We start from the raw sequence: 19,544 nt of genomic DNA, 5'->3' as shown, positions 1-19,544 counted from the left end.
GCATTTTTCTGAACATATCCCATTTGTTAAGTGACACATGACTGTAACTATTAAGTAAGAAGAATATTGTTTTAAATGCCAGGATTTATACCTCTAAACAAAATGGCTGCATTCTGTACAAGGACTGGTGCGTGGTAGGCTTTCCCTCTGCTGTGACTTTTTCTCCTGGGAATTGTGTTCAGAATCACTTATGACTCATATTTGGATCTCTTATCTTCGTTGTCACTGGTTGATAGACCCAAAGAGTATCATACAACTTAACAACAGCATTGTTCATTGTAAATTTACACAACTTATGAATAATTTTTTCAAAAATCTAATGTAGCCACAAAGTCCAAAGATTTACTACTGTTGATTATCTAAGGGAATTACTAAAGGTCTTAGGATATCATGCTAAGTCGTATTCCAAATGCATTTTGCTTCTCAATATAAGATCTCTGGAATAAGTGCAGTTGGGATAGGACTTGCTTGGCAATGGGCCACACAGATGGATTTTAGCACAAGAACTTATTTATGTCAATGACTCCTTTTTTGTAGTCATACCACATATTTAGGAATTTGAACTTTCTCTGATTCAGTAGACTGCATTCTGCCACCTGAGGAAAATGCAAACCACTGTCATCCTTGCCTGAAAAGAGCTTCTTTCAGATCCCTAGTGCCAAGCACACCAAATACAGTATAGTGCGGGGTTTGGAGCAAAAAACTGATTTGAGATGTGGGCCTCTTTGACTTTATCTCAACAACTTGACCTTTCTACACCTCAGTTTCTTTGTCAAATGAAACATTGCTCCACCTGAGAGAGGACTTATGAGGATTCTGTGCAGTATGAGTGTCAGCAGGGGGGCTGGTACAGGGTCTGGCATATTTTAAACAAGTATGTTAACTTTTCCCCCTCTGTATCCTATTCTGTCTGTGATCCCATCAAGCAGGCACAGGTTGGTAGCTTACATTTGATGGTGCTACCCTTGCCAAGCAATTGTTCTCGATTGTCCTATCCAGTAACTGTACTTTCATTGAAGTTGTTCTTAGGATTGTCCTCCTGCACAAGTATCCCCAGCAGTCCATGTAAAAGACTTTCTCAAACAGCATGTGGGTAACAAGGCAGAGACAGCAACCCCTCAGGCATTGGTTTGCATCTCTTGTATGTAATTTTTACAACTCTTCTGGGCCTTTTCCCCTCTGTTCTCCACACCCCTTAGGAGGAAGTCACACACTGTGAAAAGTGTACATCTCACCTTGGGTACAGCTCTTGTGTTAGACTGAAAACTTGGACCGGGATGAGCAGCCTGGATACCTCACTGAGGAAGGCTGCTGCTCACAGTGTTTTCTCAGGAGCAGTTTCCTTGGAGTTGCTGTCAAATTTCATGCTATTTCAAAGAATTCACACATAGTGGTTTATTTATGGTAGCTAGGTATTGAAATGAAGACCATCTTTCTAAACTTTCACTAGAAAACAAACAAACAAACAAACAAAAAGCTCTAATGTGTGTTTGGGCAGATAAGTATAGGGTGGTTTGTAAAAGGTTTCAAAGTAATTATAAGCGGTGGATTTATAACAGGAGGTAAAATGCGAGATGATGAGTCTGGAGCCAGACCTGAATGCCAGAACTTCCCCAGACATCCTGCTCAGGCCAGAATCAGAACACATCTGATGCCTCACTCTGGTCTCAGGAGCAATATCTGTACATACCAACACAGTCAGAATACCCACATTCTGTCTCCAGTTCCCACACCATCCAGAAGCATACGATGATATCCATGGTAAGCCCTCTCTGAATCGGAACCAAGCTCATTTCTGCGTGCCCCATTGGTTCTAGTAATGTGCTCTGCTCACTTTCTGAATACTAGAATTCCACTTACATTGCCCTAGATCTTTCACTGGATAGGCATAATAGAGTAGACATTCCAAGCCTGAACTCTGCAACCAGATGCCTGCTTTGGATCCTGAACTTGACACAGTTGTGTAATTTGGAACAAGTGGGTCAACTTTCTCTGCCTCTGCTGATCCATCTGTAAAATGAGGGTAATTATCTACTTCATGATGAGGGTTACTTCATTCATGAGGGTTACTTTATGAATAATTGAGTTAATACATAGGAACTATAAGAATGCCCGGAACTTGATATTTGTTAGTAAGAGTTAGCCATCACCATTGTTCCATTGTTATGATCATCATCATCCACATCCTCATCATCAACAGCAGGAGATTACTGGGTATTTAAAGGGCAAAGCAATATTTGATGCTTTCTGGGGTATATAGTGATAGGCTAGTCATGGCTCCTTTCTTCAGGAAACTTAATCTCCATTCGGAGAAAATAATAATAATTAATAACAGAAAGCATAAAAGTCATTATTATAGAGTTCATGTAGCACAAAGTACCATAAAAACTCCAAGAACAAAGAGTATTCCTGGGGAGCAGTACTGTATAGACAGAACTTGAGCAGCCATGATAATCCTGGCATCTTGCCAGATAAAAGCTCAGATGATCAAGTAAGATTCAGAGTGAGTTCTGTGTGACCCCAAGTGTATGAGAGCATAATGAGCAAACATCAACCCACCATCTACATGTAGTGAACTGGATATTGCGCTATATGGGGGATGTTTGTGGTTGGCTCATTATTTTAACACCACGAGGACAAGGGAACCGGTGCTTCTGGACCCAAATGATTTCAGTCTTATTTGCAGATGCATGGCATGAAAACAGCTGTTTTAGAATTCAAAAATAACATTTTGTGATATATACAGCTTTGCATTTCAAAATGTTTTCCAAACATTGCTTCATTTGACCATCATGACATTCATGTTAGATAAACATGGCAAAAATTGTTTCTCTGTTTGACAAATGGGGAAGCTGAGTCACAAGAAGACACCTGATCATGGTCAGTCGAGGAGGGGAGAGTGAATCCTGTAACCCCACTGGGTCTTCTGGCTTCTGAGGCAGTTCATGGTCTACGGGAATGAGAGGTGCCTGTTGTAGGTGAGTGTCTGCTGATTTATAGACCAATGGAGTAATTGCTACTGGATTCTATCAGGACTATGAGATGATTTGCAAAACATAGGAAGTGAATGAGTTGTGCAAATTTTGACCAATTAATTGTATTTCTGAAATTAAAAACAGCTAAAGTTCCCCAAAGAATTGAAACCAGGGACTCAGATACTTGTATGCCAATGTTCATTGCAGCATTATTTACAATAGCCAAAAGGTGGAAACAACCCAAGTGTCAATCAATTGATGAGTGCATAAATAAAGCATGGTATATACATAAAGTGGGATATTACTGAGCCATAAAAAAGGAATCAATTTCTGATACAATCTACAACACGGCTAAACCTTGAAAAAATTATACTAAGTGAAATAAGCCAGACAGAAAGGAAAATATTACATGATTCCACTTATATGAAATACCTAGAATAGGCAAATTCATAGAAAGAGAAAGTAGTTAAAGGTTACCAGGGAATATGTGACTGGAAATAGGGACATATTGCTTAATGGTTATACAGTTTGTTTGGAGAGAATGAGAAAGTTTTGGATATAGATAGTAGTGATGGTTGCACAACATTATGAATGTACTCACTGAGACTGGATTATACACTTAAAATGGCAAATTATGTACATATATATGTGTGTGTGTATATATATCTCCATAATTTAAAAAAACACAGCTATGGCAACTTTCTGTGAGAAAATGTTTAAAAGTAGTGAGGAGATGGCAACATAAGGAATATTATAAATTATGAGAAGCAAGATAGGTTCTTATCTTTTCCCTGAAAGAAAGTATTGATACCACAATGCAGAGGTGATCTTAGTTTAATTTTAAGACTGGTTATTACTGCTGTGCATTTATAAAGTATATGCAGAACAATCATGTGTTTAGAATATATAAAATACAGAATCTGTAAAGAGAAAGAAAACTGATATATTTTTCATTCTGACAAAATGGTGATAAGAAAGATGAGGGGACTGCTTTCATATACTGATTTATCCTTACATTCTCAAGAACCATTTGTCATCTGTTTTTCCCTGTCATACTGAAATATACCTCTAAGAAAATATAGCTAATTCCTCAATATCATTTTTTAAAATTTCCCTTACAAAAGAGTAAATTCCACTTTTTTTTTGTTTTTTTATTGAGTTCATAAAAGTTTACATCATTGCAAAATTTCAGTTGTACATTGTCTGTCACTACATAAGTGCTCCCCTTCTCCCCCTGTGCGCACCCCCCAACCTCTTCCACTGGTAACCACTGAACTGTTTTTTTTGTCCATGTGTTTGTTTATATTCCACATAAAAGTGAAATCATCTGGTGTTTGTCTTTCTCAGTCTGGCTTATTTTGCTTAGCATAATACCCTCCAGGTCCACCCATGTTGCTGCAAATGGGATGATTTTGTCTTTTTTATGGCTGAGTAGTATTCCATTGTATATATATACACCACATCTTCTTTATCCAATCATCGGTCGATGGGCACTTGGATTGCTTCCATGTCTTGGCTATTGTGAATATTGTTGCAATGAACATAGGGGTACATATGCTACTTTGGATTGTTGATTTCAAGTTGGTTGGGTAGATACCCAGTAGTGGGATAGCTGGGTCATATCTTATTTCTATTTTCAGTTTTTTGAGGAATCTCCATGCTGTTTTCCATAGTGGCTGCACCAGTTTGCATTCCCACCAGCAGTGTATGAGGGTTTGCTTTTCTCCACGTCCTCTCCACCATTTGTTATTTTTAGTCTTAGTGATTATAGCCATTTTAGCAGGTGTAAGGTAGTATCTTAGTGTAATTTTGATTTGCATTTCCCTGATGATTAGTGATGTTGAACATCTTTTCATGTGTTTATTGGCCATCTGTCTATCCTCTTTGGAAAAATATCTGTTCGTATCCTCTGCCCATTTCTTGATTGGGCTGTTTGTTTTTTTGTTGTTCAGTTGTGTGAGTTCCTTACATATTATGGAGATTAATCCCTGGTCAGATATATGATTCGCAAATATTTTCTCTCAGTTGGTGGGTTGTCTCTTTGTTTTGATCCTAGTTTCTTTTGCCTTGCAGAAGCTCTTTAGTCTGTTGAACTCCCACTTCTTTATTTTTTCTTTTGTTTCCCTTGTCTGATAAGATATGGTATTGGAGAAGATCCTTTTAAGTTCGATGTCAAAGAGTGTACTACCTATATTATCTTCTAGTAGTTTTATGGTTTTAGGATTATCTTCAAGTCTTTGATCCATTTTGAGTTTATTTTTGTGTATGGCGTGAGATAATGGTCTACTTTTATTCTTTTGCATGTGGATGTCCAGTTTTCCGAGCACCATTTATTGAAGAGACTATCTTTTCTCCATCGTATGTTCCTGGCACCTTTGTCAAAGATTAGCTGTCTGTAGATGTGTGGTTTTATTTCTGGGCTTTAAGCTCTGTTCCATTGATCTGTGTGTCTGTTTTTGTACCAGTGCCATGCTGTTTTGATTTCTATGGCTTTGTAGTACATTTTGAAGTCAGGTATTGTGATGCCTCCAACTTTGTTCTTTTTTCTCAGGATTGCTTTAGCAATTCTGGATCTTTGGTTACCCAATACGAATTTTAGGATACTTTGTTCTATTTCTGGGAAGAATGTCATTGGGATTCTTATTGGGATTGCATTGAATCTATAGATTGCTTTGGGTAGTATGGACATTTTAACTGCATTTATTCTTCCGATCCATGTGCATGAAATCTCTTTCTGTCTCTTTTTTTTTGTGTGTGTGGAAGATTAGCACTGAGCTAACTACTGCCAATCCTCCTCTTTTTGCTGAGGAAGACTGGCCCTGAGCTAACATCCATGCCCATCTTCCTCTACTTTATATGTGGGATGCCTACCACAGCATGGCTTTTGCCAAGTGGTGCCATGTCCACACCAGAGATCTGAACTGGCGAACCCCAGGCCACCGAGAAGCGGAATGTGCAAACTTAACTGCTGCACCACGGGCTGGCCCTCTTTGTGTCTCTTTATGATATGATCTATTTCTTTCAGTAATGTCTTACTGTTTTCATTGTATAAGTCCTTCACTTCCTTGGTTAAATTTATTCCCAGATAATTTCTTCTTTTTGTTGCAATTGTAAATGGACTTGTATTCTTGAGTTCTCTTTCTTTAAGTTCATTCCTAGATTATAGAAATGCAACGATTTTTTTAAGTTGATTTTGTACCCTGAAACTTTACTGTAGTTGTTAATTATTTCTAAAAGTTTTCTGATGGATTATTTAGAGTTTTCTATGTATAAGATCATGTTGTCTGCAAACAGCAAGAGTTTCACTTCTTCACTCCATGTTTGGATTCCTTTTATTCCATTCTCTTGCCTAATTGCTCTGGTCAAAACCTCCAGTACTATGTTGAATAGCGATGGTGATAGTAGGCATACTCGTCTTGTTCCTGTTCTCAGAGGGATGGCATTCAGTTTTTCTCCATTGAGTATGATGTTTGCTGTGGATTTGTCATATACCATCTTTATTATGTTGAGGTAATTTCCTTCTATCCTCATTTTGTTAAGAGTTTTTATCATAAATGGTTCTTGGATTTTGTCATAGGCTTTCTCTGCATCTATTGAGATGATCGTGTAGTTTTTATTCCTCATTTTGTTAATGTGGTGTATCACATTGATTTGTGGTTGTTGAACCATCCCTGTGTCCCTGGTATAAATCCCACTTGATTGTGATGTATGATCTTTTTGATGTATTGCTGTATTCAGGTTGCCAATATTTTGTTGAGGATTTTTGCATCTATGTTCATCAGCAATATTAGCCTGTAGCTTTCCTTTTTTGTGTTGTCCTTTTCAGGCTTTGGTATCAGAGTGATGTTGGCCTCGTAGAATGTGCTAGGAAGCATTGTATCTTCCCTAATTTTTCGGAATAGCTTGAACAGGATAGGTATTACATCTTCTCTGAAAGTTTGGTAGAATTCTCCACGGAAGCTATGTGGTCCTGGGCTTTTATTTTTTGGGATACTTTTGATTACTGTTTCAATCTCTTTACTAGTGATTGGTCTATTCAGATTATCTATTTGTTCTTGATTTAGCTTTGGGAGGTTGTAATAATCTAAGAATTTGTCCATTTCTTCTAGATTGTCCATTTTCTTGGCATATAGCTTTTTGTAGTATTCTCTTATAATACTTTGTATTTCTGTGCTATCTGTTGTTATTTCTCCTCTTCCATTTATAATTTTATTTATCTGAGCTTTCTCTCTTTTTTTCTTTGTAAGTCTGGCTAGGGGTTTGTCAGTTTTGCTTATCTTATCAAAGAACCAGTTCTTTGTTTCATTGATCCTTTATACTGCCTTTTTTGTTTCAATTGCATTTATTTCTGCTCTGGTTTTTATTTCTCTCTCTTCTGCTGACATTGGGCTTTGTTTGTTCTTATTTTTCTAATTGAGTTAGGTGTAGTTTAAGATTGCTTATTTGTGATTTTTCTTGCTTTTTAGGGTGAGCCTGTATTGCAATGAATTTCCCTGTTGGTACTGCTTTTCCTGCATCCCATATGAGTTGGTATGTTATGCTTTCATTTTCCTTTGTCTCCAGATATTTTTGATTTCTCTTTTAATTTATTCAATGATCCATTGGTTGTTCAATAGTATGTTGTTTAGTCTCCATATCTTTGTCCCTTTCTCAGCTTTTTTCTTGTAATTAACTTCTAGCTTCATAACATTGTGATTTTAAAAGATGCTTGTTATTATTTCAATCTTCTTAAATTGATTGAGGCTTGCCTTGTTTCCCAACATATGGTCTATGCTTGAGAATGTCCCGTGCTCACTTGAGAAGAATGTGTATTCTGCTGTTTCTGGATGGAGTGTTCTATATATGTCTATTAAGTCCAACTGGTCTAGCTTTTCATTTAATTCCACTGTTTCCTTGTTGATATCCTGTCTGGATGATCTATCCATTGATGTGAGTGGAGCATTGAGGTCCCCTACTATTATTGTGTTGTTATTAATATCTCTGTTTAGGTTTGTTAATAGTTACTTTATGTACTTTGGTGCTCCTGTGTTGGGTGCATAGGTATATATAAGTATTATGTCTTCTTGGTGGAGTGTCCCTTTATCATTACATACTGCCCCTCTTTGTCTCTCTTTATCTGTCTTGTCTTGAAGTCTACTTTGTCTAAGTATTGTGACACCTGCTTTCTTTTGTTTGCCATTACCTTGAAGTAGCATTTTCCATCCCTTCACTCTGAGCCTGTGTTTGTAGTTTGAGCTGAGACATGTTTCCTGGCGGGCGAATTGTACTGGGTCATGTTCTTTAATCCATCTCACCACTCTGTGTCTTTTTATTGGAGAATTCAATCCCTTTACATTTAGCATGATTGCCAATATATGAAGGCTTAATACTGACATTTATCACTTGTTTTCTGGGTCTCCTGCTTTTCCTTTGTTTCTCATCCCATGTGTTTCGGTCTACCAATTGAGTTATGTAGTTTTTTTATGTTGTGTTTCTTTCTTTTCTCCTTATTTATCATTTGTGTCTCTGTTTTGCTGTTTTTTTTTTTTTAAGATTGGCACCTGAGCTAACAACTGTTGCCAATCTTTTTTTTTTCCTGCTTTATCTCCCCAAATACCCCCAGTACATCATTGTATATCTTAGTTGCAGGTCCTTCTAGTTGTGGCATGTGGGACGCCACCTCATTGTGCCCTGATGAGCAGTGCCATGTCCGCGCCCAGGGTCTGAACGAGCAAAACCCTGGGCCGCTGTAGTGGAGCACGCAAACTTAATTACTCTGCCACTTGGCCAGCCTTGCTGTTTTGTTTAGTTGTTACCATGAGGTTTATATTCAAAATCTCATAGATAATATAGTCCATTTTCTGATGGCCTCTTATTTCCTTAGACTAAACCAATTCAGTCCCTTTCCTCTTCCCCTCTTAAGTTCTTTTCCTCACATCTTATTCCATCTTGTGTTGTGAGTTTACAGTTAAAATGACAAGATTATCTTTGCTTTTGGTGTATTCCTTCCCTTTATCTTTAAGGTTATACTTGAGTATTTGTTAACCTGTTCTAACGTAGGTACAATTTTCTGATTTTGTCTACCTATTACCTCCTTACTCCATGCTCTGTAACCCTTCTTGTCCCCCTTTTTTTGCAGTTATGAGGGCCTTCTTGAGGATGTCTTCTAGGGGGTGTCTTGTGGCCATGAACTCCCTTAGCTTTTTTTTTTTTTTTATCTGGGATAGTTTTTACTTCTCCATCATATCTGAAGGATATTTTCACTGGATGGAGTATTCTTGGCTCAAAGTTTTTGTTCTTCAAAGATTTGAACATATCATTCCAGTCTCTCCTAGCCTGTAAGGTTTCTGCAGAGAAATCTGCTGAAAGCCTGATAGGTGTTCCTTTGTAGGTTATTTTTTTCTGCCTTTCTGCCCTTAGTATTTTTTCTTTGTCATTCACTTTTGCCAGTTTCACTACTATATGCCTTGCAGTAGGTCTTTTTACATTGATGTATTTAGGAGATCTGATAGCCTCTTCCACATGGATTTCCATCCCCTTCCTGAGGTTTGGGAAGTTCTCTGCTATTATTTCTTTGAACAAGCTTTCTGCTCCATTCTCCTTAGTAAGTTCCATGTGGTCCCAGTACAGTGCCAGAGAATAGTATGAATGAAAGGTGAAAATAAGTGACGTGTTTATAATGTTAATAATACCTTGTTCTGGCCCTTCAAGAGAATTAATTTGTGTTGCTGTAGCCAAATTTATCCAAACAAAATGGATCAGATATTAATTGGTCAATATATTCTTTCAGTTCTATTCTGATGCAAAATTTAATTTTTTTGTTTTATCCATCCCTACTATTTTACTTAAGGCAGTTCTTAGTTCTTGCTTGCACTACTCCAAAAATTTCCTAAACTTGTATCTCTGTTTCAGTTCATTTTCCACACTCCAAAAAGAGACTTTTCCAAATGGCACATCTGCTCATGACATGTTGTTGCCTAAATTTTTTCGGTTGTCTGCAGGGTAGAGTTTGTACCCTTAATGGACAAGATCCTTTGTAATCTGAGCCTTCTCTGCTCCTTGTCGCCTCATGCACACTGCACTCTGCCATGTTAAAGTCCTTACAACCCCTCAAAAGAAGTTTCTTGTGCATTAATACCCTTCATTTGTACATGATGTCCCACTTGCCAGTCTTTTCTCCACTAGTCCACCTGGCCCCCTACTATTCCAATGTGACTTCTTATAAAAGTCTTTATGGAATCACAAGTCCATGACTTTACCTCTGTACACAGTTGCCTAATGTTCATCTGGAGATATTCTTTGCCTTTATTTGTCCACCTCATCACAAGACTGGGAGTCCTTCAAAGCCAGGGACTGTGTTTTTTTGTATCTGTGTTTCCCCAGTGTCTAAATAGGACCTGATATAGAGTAGATGCTCAATAAGTGTCTGAGAATTAAATGAGAGCCAAAAAATAGGTGAGCAATCAGGCATCCAAAAATAATATTTTGTTTTTGAGTCGAGTCAAAACGCTTAGCAAGTGGAAAAATAATATTAGGCTTGGGAAGCTGAACTAATTTGCAGTCATTCCCCCCTCCACCTCCCAAAAGAAATCCTGTGTGAATTCTATCTGACCCAAAAATCAAAGGATCATTGAGGTAGAGACTAACCTTGGGATCCTTAAGTAGTAGCATATTGGGACCTTTTATTTGCTTATCACTGCCACCAAACCTTAAGTTAGAAACCAATTTGGGATTGAAAAGACCTCCAAGTTTGCATAAATTCCAAAATACAGGCCAGAGCTGATTTAGTTTGGTCCTTTCGACTACAAAAATAAAAGTTAAATTCAATTATCTCTGTGTAAAACAAAGTATTGTAGGGGTAGGGATACAACCCCTCCTCTCCAGAAATGGGAACTTGGAAGTTGTCCAGAACCAAGACCACTCCAGAGTCCAGCTACTCATCCCTCATCTCTCCCAGACATAAGGCCTTGCTTCCTTCTTTTTTCTGCCAACTATTTTCCACGTGTGTTCATACTTTTATTCTTTCTAACTCTATGTTGCACTAGCCATCCTAGCAGCTTCATTGTAGCTGCTTTGATACAGCTTGGACTCTATCTTCTGTTTTCCAGCTTCAATTTGACCACTAACTCCTAGTAGACTCTTGATTTTTCTGTGATCAAGTTCATGAAGGGAAGAATCAAATTGGCCTGACTCACCTCTTCATGTGGGATTTATGGCTATAGATTGGCTGACCTTGGGTTAGGCCACAGACCCTGGTCCAATCATGGATGACATTGTAGTCTTGCCTTATCCTAAGAGGGATACCCAAAGGGGGATTCTCATCCAAAATGAAGCTAATGATGGATGTTTAGGTATTCTCTATTAGAATATAAGCTCTCCGGAGAAGGAAAACATATATCACCCTTAACACTTCAGTATCAGTGAGTGTATTGACTCCATTCCTTTCAGAGGTACAGCAAAAATCTATATATCACAAGACTGTACTTCATCTGAAGGATGAGGAGGGTTTCTGAAACCTGATGAGGAGAGAAAAGGAAGAAGATAGTCCTGAATCTAAAAACTTATCCTGAATTTCTTCATGTCAGTCCTTCTTGTAGGGTATGTTTGTAACTGTGATTCTTTGACAGATTCTCAATACTAAGTTAATGTAAAGATATGGGTTGTCTTATGTCTTATGTCAAATATCTGTTAATAGTTTTATGAATGATACCAACCACAAAGGATAAAAACCTAATCATGATTGTGAAGTCTTGATGAAGAAGATATTTTAAAATTGAATCCTTTCAGGTCTCCTACAAATTTTACCATATTGATTGTGTTCTTTTCTGCCCATCGGATGGGTTTTGAGAATCATTCATCATTTTGTAGGTTTCAATCTTGCATCCTTTCTGAGATGTGGCCCAAACTAGGCTAATTTCCTGGTGTACTATGTCCAGCACATTCTTTGCCAGGATTCGTCTGAGTGTCTTTGTAAGAGACACAAATAATTATGAGTACTAATTCATTTCAAGTGTGCTTTTCTTCTATCACGTGAAGACTCTTTGGGTGATTTAGCATAGTGGCATATTTTGTAAATGGATATGATGAAAATAGGAAGTTACTGAGGGTTGGAGCCTAAGGCTTCTTAAGGAGTTGGATTTGGTGTTAGCTTCTGAAAGCTTCCTGGAGAAGCTAAGGGTTAAGAGCATTCTAAGAAAGGGAGAGAAATATTTTGGAATAAAAGGAAATCATAGGTCCATGGACAGGCACAATTTCTCTTTTGACTTCTTATAGAACTTAGAGCAGCAGCTTTCTAGTATTTCACAAGTGACCTCATATCACCAAAGTTTCAAAAAATAATAATACCCTTACTAAGAACTCTATCCACTTTTATTTTATATTTTATTCTATCCTCTCTCTTTTTATTATGGTTGACACAATAAGTGATAGAATAAGTTAACTTTGTAATATAAATCTTGGTTTTTAAAAATTATCTTAGGAGGGTAGTTGTGTTCATTTGGGTGTTTTGTGTTCCCACCGAGGAGTTATCTCTTCTGCTTCTTGTGAGGGCTGAGGGAGATTCTGACTTCCTCCTCAATATTTCATCTATCACTTCATATAGATTTTCCGTCTTCATTATTATTTCCTACACTGGGCTCTAATTCTTAAGGACTTTCACTTAGTTCTAATTATCAGGAAAAGAGACTCTTAAAAAAGACGTAGTATGGCACATACAACCTTTTACGCCTGTCTGATGCATTAATGATATATATCTTCCTCCTGTGTTTCATCTTTGATTTCTAAGATGTAAGAAGTTTTCTTTCCCTTAGGGGTCACTTTTCCTCCCTTTTCATCCTTCCTCCTTTGAAAGGTGGTCATCTGCAGTGAGGGACTTGATGGTTCTGATGTGTTTGAAGCTGCAGAGTCCTTTGTTCCAATGATATGCAGCTTTTGTCAAGGAGGGACAAGTGGAATTGCCCTGACTGGATGCTGAAAATAGAGGTGGGGGTGACGAAGGAGACTCAAGTTCTAGGAAAGCATCTTCTCCTAACCCTGTCATCTTGGCAACATGCAAGAGGATCCCTCTAGTACAATTTAAAAACATCTGGCTGGGTCATTCCATCCTACAGTCCCTTCTTTGGACTTTGTTCCATCTTCCAAGGGCAGTTTATATACATATTTTCTAGTTCATGTTTCCATCTCTCAGTTATTCATAAATTGTGACCATACTACCCTTGAAGGATCTGTGAGGAACTCTGTAGGTGTGATTCCATATGAATTTCTTTGCTGATAATGAGTTGCCTAAAATGAATGATCTGGTTCTGACCTCTGTTAGTGCATTATGTGAAGAGAGAGTCTTGTCCTCTTGATTTCAATCAAGGTGAGACTTAAGTTTCCAAAGTTCTCTCCCTAACAGATTCATTGTTCTGTTGGTTTTTTATGTGCTAAGCACTGGAGATACAAAGCAGAATAAGACATGCCCTTAAGAAGATCCCAATCTAGCAATGAGAAGAACCATTTATTGAGTCCCTACTGTGTGTCCATTGTTTTACAGAGTTTGTCTAATTTAATTCTGACACCATTCTACAGTCCATCTACTGTTGTGTCCATTTAACAGCTGAAACCTGGACTCAGTAGTTTACACATAGCCAGCAAGTGAATAGACCCGGGATTTGCAAATACGAAATTATTCTGTCCTTAACGACTATTCTTTTAACTGATGTGCACCACTTCATCTTGCTTAGGACCTGCCCTGGAGAAACCCAAAATGGGGCTAGGAAGCTGCATGGGAAAGTGGGCAGTGATGCTGTGATGTAACAAGGACTTCACACAAACATGGACATAAAAAGTGTGTTGGGAGAACAATGAGGCAAGGGATCAAGTCTATGGGGAGGTAGGAGGTGGTATTCACACCGGGTGTTGAAGAATGAGCTCACCAGAGAAAATACCAACTGTCTTAGATTGCCTTTGTTTATATGTATCTCTAATTTTAAGTGGCCCCTTTGAATCTCACTTGCACTTTGTTTACACTTATTCCAAAGCCAAATCAAATGTGTTTTGCAAAGTTGTATAACAGAGATTTCATTGATCCTTCTCTGAGAATTTTCTGCATGGATCTGCTTATTAATTTATTTAATATTGAAAATGAAACATGAGAACTTAAATGTTTGGGAGGACATTTTACATAAAACACATTCTCCTATGTGGGTATGAAAAGCCTTCCCAACCCCAAACACCCAGGCTCAGGCCAGAAGGAAGGGAGGTGAGCAAAGCTTCTGGGAAACCAGAGAGGATGTGAAACCTTTCTCTCTCCACACATAAATATATGTAGACACACACACACGTTGGTTCTGTTTCTCTAGAGAAGCCTGTTTATCAGCATATTCAGGTGGTCATGACTATTTCAAGGGAGACTGGGAATGTGTTCTTTATTCACAGCATTCTATTATTAGGAAGAAACAAGAGAATGGATACTGAGGGACAGCCAGCAGTTTCTATACAGAAGTTATGTGCCTGTGCCCTCACTGCACATTAATATTCTTATTTTCTCTTACAAATAAAGAAAGAATTTGAAAATGAAAGAAACCGCAAATCAATGGGGTGTGATCATCTACCCTTTTTCCATCTGTAGTTCAAGAGACTTACCAATGATGCTCTTAGCCAAAGAATAACTATTACGTCCATTGCTCTAGCAAATGGTGATTGAAGCATCGGATGTGTGAGCAGTCAGGCTAGCTGGCCTTTACGAAGCTCCATATCAGCCATTCCCTCACTATTCACACCAACCTGCAAGGCATATCTATGGTCCATGCAGCTCTTCTGATTGATACTCCCAAGAGGAAACTCTTCTGTCTCAAAGCCTGGAGGGTGGCGAGACTTTGGGCCCCATTAACTCTGCTAGCTATGATTCAAAGCGTGGGTAAAATGGACCCAGTTGTTCATCCTTGATTGTTGAGTCCTGTTCAGTTCTATGTCCTCATTTCTAAAACTCTTCACTTTTCTACCTGCCTCAACTAACTGTGGTTCTTCTTTGAGACATTATGTTAAACGAGAACTATTTCATCAAATTTAGAGTAGTGGACACAAAGAAGCAAGTTACACAAGCTGAGGCAGAGAACCGATCCAGGCTTCATAGCAATTCTGATGCCATGAGGACATCCTGCTCCCTAGGTGAGGTTCACCAGCCAATAGAGGGCTTACAGGCCATTTAGGAAACAGCTTCTTGGTGCTACCTGTTCTTCTTCCTGGACCCTTTCCTCTTTCTTCTTCCAAGACCTTCCCCCTCAAAGTGCTGCTTCTGTGTTTGGGCTGTCCATTAGTCTCATCAAGGTGTTAATTGATCACACAGACTCTTGCAGTTTCTAGGGATATCAGCACTTAAGTATGGGCTCTCAAGATAAATCCAAAACCAAAACCAAAGCTAACCAAACAACCCTCCAAAAGCAAAGGCCCTCTGTTGGAGGTTAAGACTTTTGGATAAAACATTAGAGGTGACTGTGGATATGTAGTGGTCAACATGCGGTGGAAACCTGGGCTTCAGTTCAGGAAACTTATAACGTTTTCCTTCCCCTTGGCAATTTTCAGTGTTTGTCTACATATATAATTTTTTTTTCATCTTGCTTCTTTGGATCCTGGCTTGACTCTCAAGGGAATCTTACCTTGCTACTCATCCTCATTTTTTTTTTTTTTTTAGGAAGATTAGCCCTGAGCTAACTACTGCCAGCCCTCCTCTTTTTCGCTGAGGAAGCCTGACCCTGAGCTAACATCCGTGCCCATCTTCCTCTACTTTATATGTGGGATGCCTACCACAGCATGGCTTGCCAAGCAGTGCCATGTCCACACCCGGGATCTTAACCAGTGAACCCCAGGCCAGCGAGAAGCAGAACCTGCGAACTTAACCGCTGCGCCACCAGGCTGGCCCCACCCATCCTCTTTGATTTTCAGGGAATTGTAAGTTAGAAGTAGCTTACCTTGCAGATGGTAAGTAAATGCTAGACAATTGAAAATCTTCATCGATCCTAATCTAAAGACATTTTGAGTTCTCCCTTACAGCAACAAACAAGCAAGCATGCCTGTTTCTTCTAGGTGATTTTTCTGTCCACACATAGTAGGTGCTTGATAAAGACTTTCCGATGGAGCGATTCTTGAAGCAAAGTTGTTTTAGCTGATTGGCTACTCAGGGTAAGGTGAGTGAAAATTAGAGAAATAGCATCAAGCTTCAGAGGGATCCAGGTGTGCACATCTGCAAACAAACCTAATTAGCTGAGTCTGTGCCAGCTTCCCTAGTTAGACACACCTGCAGGGGAGAGGAAAAGGTCAAGGATAAATCAGTGTGGCCACACAAACAAGCCTCTATCCAGGTGCACCTGCAAAAGACTGATTGTGCCTCAGGTACATTCAGTGAGGCTGATTGAAGGTATCTGAGAGATTTCTAATAAAACTGGGCAACATGGTGGCACAGCAGTTAAGTGCGCACGTTCCACTTTGGCGGCCCAGGGTTCGCCGGTTCAGATCCCGGGTGCAGACATGGCACTGCTTGGAAAGCCATGCTGTGGTAGGCAACCCACATATAAAGTAGAGGAAGATGGGCATGGATGTTAGCTCAGGGCCAGTCTTACTCATCAAAAAGAGAATGATTGGCAGCAGATCTTAGCTCAGGGCTAATCTTCCTCAAAAAAAAAATAATAAAATTAAAAAACTGGACAACAGTGTCAGTGGGAATGGGAAGTGAATAAAAAGGCAAGACAAGCAGCTAGTAGCATCCTTGCTGGCAAGCAGGCCTGCTCTGTGCTCTGTCAGGTTCCGGCTGCCCATGCCCCGGCCAGCAGTGAAGAGCTGTCTTGGCTGAGAATCAGGTACTGGCGTAGTCCATGCTCAGTGTGTTTCAGCTCTCTGAAAGTACTCAGCTGCAGAATGAAGGTACCTCCACTCATAGACACCTTTCTCAGCCCCCTTTTCAGGAGGAGCACTCACCTGGGAAAGGCTGAGATGCTATTTGGAAGCACCTGTGCTCCATCAAATGAGATCCTTCTGAGACACAAAAGGGAGGGTTTCCCCCTGAGTAAGACCCTAGCAAGATCCTTTTAGCTGCCAATTGTTTAGCAGAAACTGGTGTAGTCAGGAGCTTTACACTTGTTTGGAGAATTTAGGGAAGGAGCTCCTTCCTGTCCAAGCACTTGGCAAGTGTTTGAAGAGACATAGTAAGTATGTGCATGTGTGTGCTTGCATGTGTATGTATGTTTTTCCGCCCCTTGCCCAGCTTGGTGAGCAGTGTGGGTAGATTGCCGAGAGACTGAAGACAAGACCCAGAGATGGTGATGAGACATATGGTTTTATTTGGGAATTACTTACAAGGAAGGCTCAGTGGCAGCTGGCTGGACATAGATCTGCATACCGCTATCACCCCCTAAGAGAAGCTTTCTTAGGTAGGCAGAGGAACAAAGGCTGTGTGCTTGCCAAGGGGATCATCCCTGTATGACCTGCATTCTAAGGACAAGAGCCCCTCCACCTCCTGAGGGCCTCAAACTAATACAGTGTTCCCTCAGACTACAGTGGTCTTTGTGCTAACTTTCCCATGAGAAAACAGCTGGCTTAGCCAAGCCCAGGAATGTTATCATCATGAGTGCTGGTGCGTAGCCCAGACAAGGAGCCTCAAGGACACATGGTTTAAAGGGCATGTAGGCTAGTGCACCTACACAAGTGTTTGTGTGTGCATGTGTGTGGCATGTTGCAAGGGTTTTGATCAAGCAGAACTGGATCTGAACACAAACTTTGCCATTTACTACTGACTATATGACTTTGGAAGAGTTTCTTAATCATTTCAAACATCAGTTTTCTCATAAGTAAAATGGGGATTAATAATAAGTGTTATGGGCTGAATTGTGTCCCCCTCAAATTCATATGTGGAAGTCCTGAACCCCAGTACCTCAAAACATGCCTGTATTTGGAGATAGGTCATTAAAGAGGTAATTAAGGTAAAGTGAGGTCATTAGGGTGATCCTTAATCTAATCTGACTGATGTTCTTATAAGAAGATGAGGTTAGGACACAGGTGCACACAGAGGAATGACCAGGTGAGGACACAGTGAGAAGACAGTCATCTACAAGCCAGAGCTGGAGGCCTCAGAAGGAACCAATGCCATGAACTTATATTTCTAGCTTCTGAAATGGTGGAGAAACAAATTTCTGTTGTGTAAGTCACCCAGTCTATGGTACCTTGTTGTGACAGGCCTAGCAAACTAATACAATATATATCTAAGAGATTTTTTGAATTGATGTCATAATAGTTTATGATATTGTGAAAGTTCAGTCGTATATTATTATTTGTCAGTCACCATATACATGTACCCCTTTACCCCTTATGCCCACCCTCCAACCACCTTCTCCTCTGGTAACCACTAATCTGTTCTCTTTATCCATGTATTTGTTTATCTTTCATATATGCATGAAATCATAAAGTATTTGTTTTTCTCTGGCTTATCTCACTTAAAATAGTACCCTCAAGTTCCATCCATGTTGTTGCAGATGGGGAAAATTTGTCTTTGTTATGGCTGAGTAGTATTCCATTGTATATATGTACCACAGCTTCTATATCCATTCATCAGTCAATGGGCACTCAGGTTGCTTCCACATCATGGCTATTGTGAATAATATTGCAATGAACGTAGGGGTGCATAAGTCTCTTTGAATTGTTGATTTCAATTTCTTTGGACAAATACTCAGTAGTGGAATAGCTGGGTTGTATGGTGTGGTATCTGTTATAATCTGTTAAACTTCTTTCATTCCTAATTTTATTTATTTGAGCCTTCTCTCTTTTTTTCTTAGTGAGCCTGGCTAAGGGTTTATCAATTTTGCTTATCTTCTCAAAGAACAAAATGAGATTGGGTTCAATTTCAATTAAAATGAAACTGGATTCAATTTCATTTATTACTGCTCTAATTTTTGTTATTTCCCCCCTTCTGCTGACTTTGGGTTTGTTTGGTTTTTTCTAGTTCTGTTATGCTCAAAGATTGCTTATTTGAGACTTTTCACCTACCTTCACCACCTCCCTGAGGGTAGTCCATCTACCTTCAGATGTATAGCTGTGTGGGTCTCTCATATGTCCTGTTGTGCTGTGTGGGTGTCCTCCACTGACCAATGAATGTCCATTTAGTTGTAGTTTGAAGAGAGCAAGACAAAGGGAACAACTCACTCCCCCATGTTGCTGACATCACCCTCCCTAAGAGATTTTTAAGGATCAAGATAACATGTACAAAATGTCAGTATCATTCCTGTCGCACAAACCAGTTAAATAATATCAATATTCTACTATTCAGGCATTTCAAGACAGTGCAATATGGTGGTCCTGTCCCTGAAATGCTGGTTTGGCTACTTGCTCACTGAGTAACCATGGGTTTCATATTTAAATTCTCTAAATATCCATTTCTTTTTGTAAAATTATGGAAATAGCAGTGTCTGTCTCACTGAGTCGCTGAGGATTGGATATACAGCTTTTAGCACAATAACAGGTAGCCATTGTTTTTGTTATTATTATCAGGGGAAGGGAAGCATTGAATTTCTCCCTTTGCCAAGTACTAGGATATCAATTGAATATTTATTGAGTAAGGAATCG

Source organism: Equus asinus, chromosome X, assembly GCF_041296235.1.
Source record: "Equus asinus isolate D_3611 breed Donkey chromosome X, EquAss-T2T_v2, whole genome shotgun sequence".
Lineage (NCBI taxonomy): Eukaryota > Metazoa > Chordata > Mammalia > Perissodactyla > Equidae > Equus > Equus asinus.
This window is presented reverse-complemented; position numbering follows the sequence as displayed.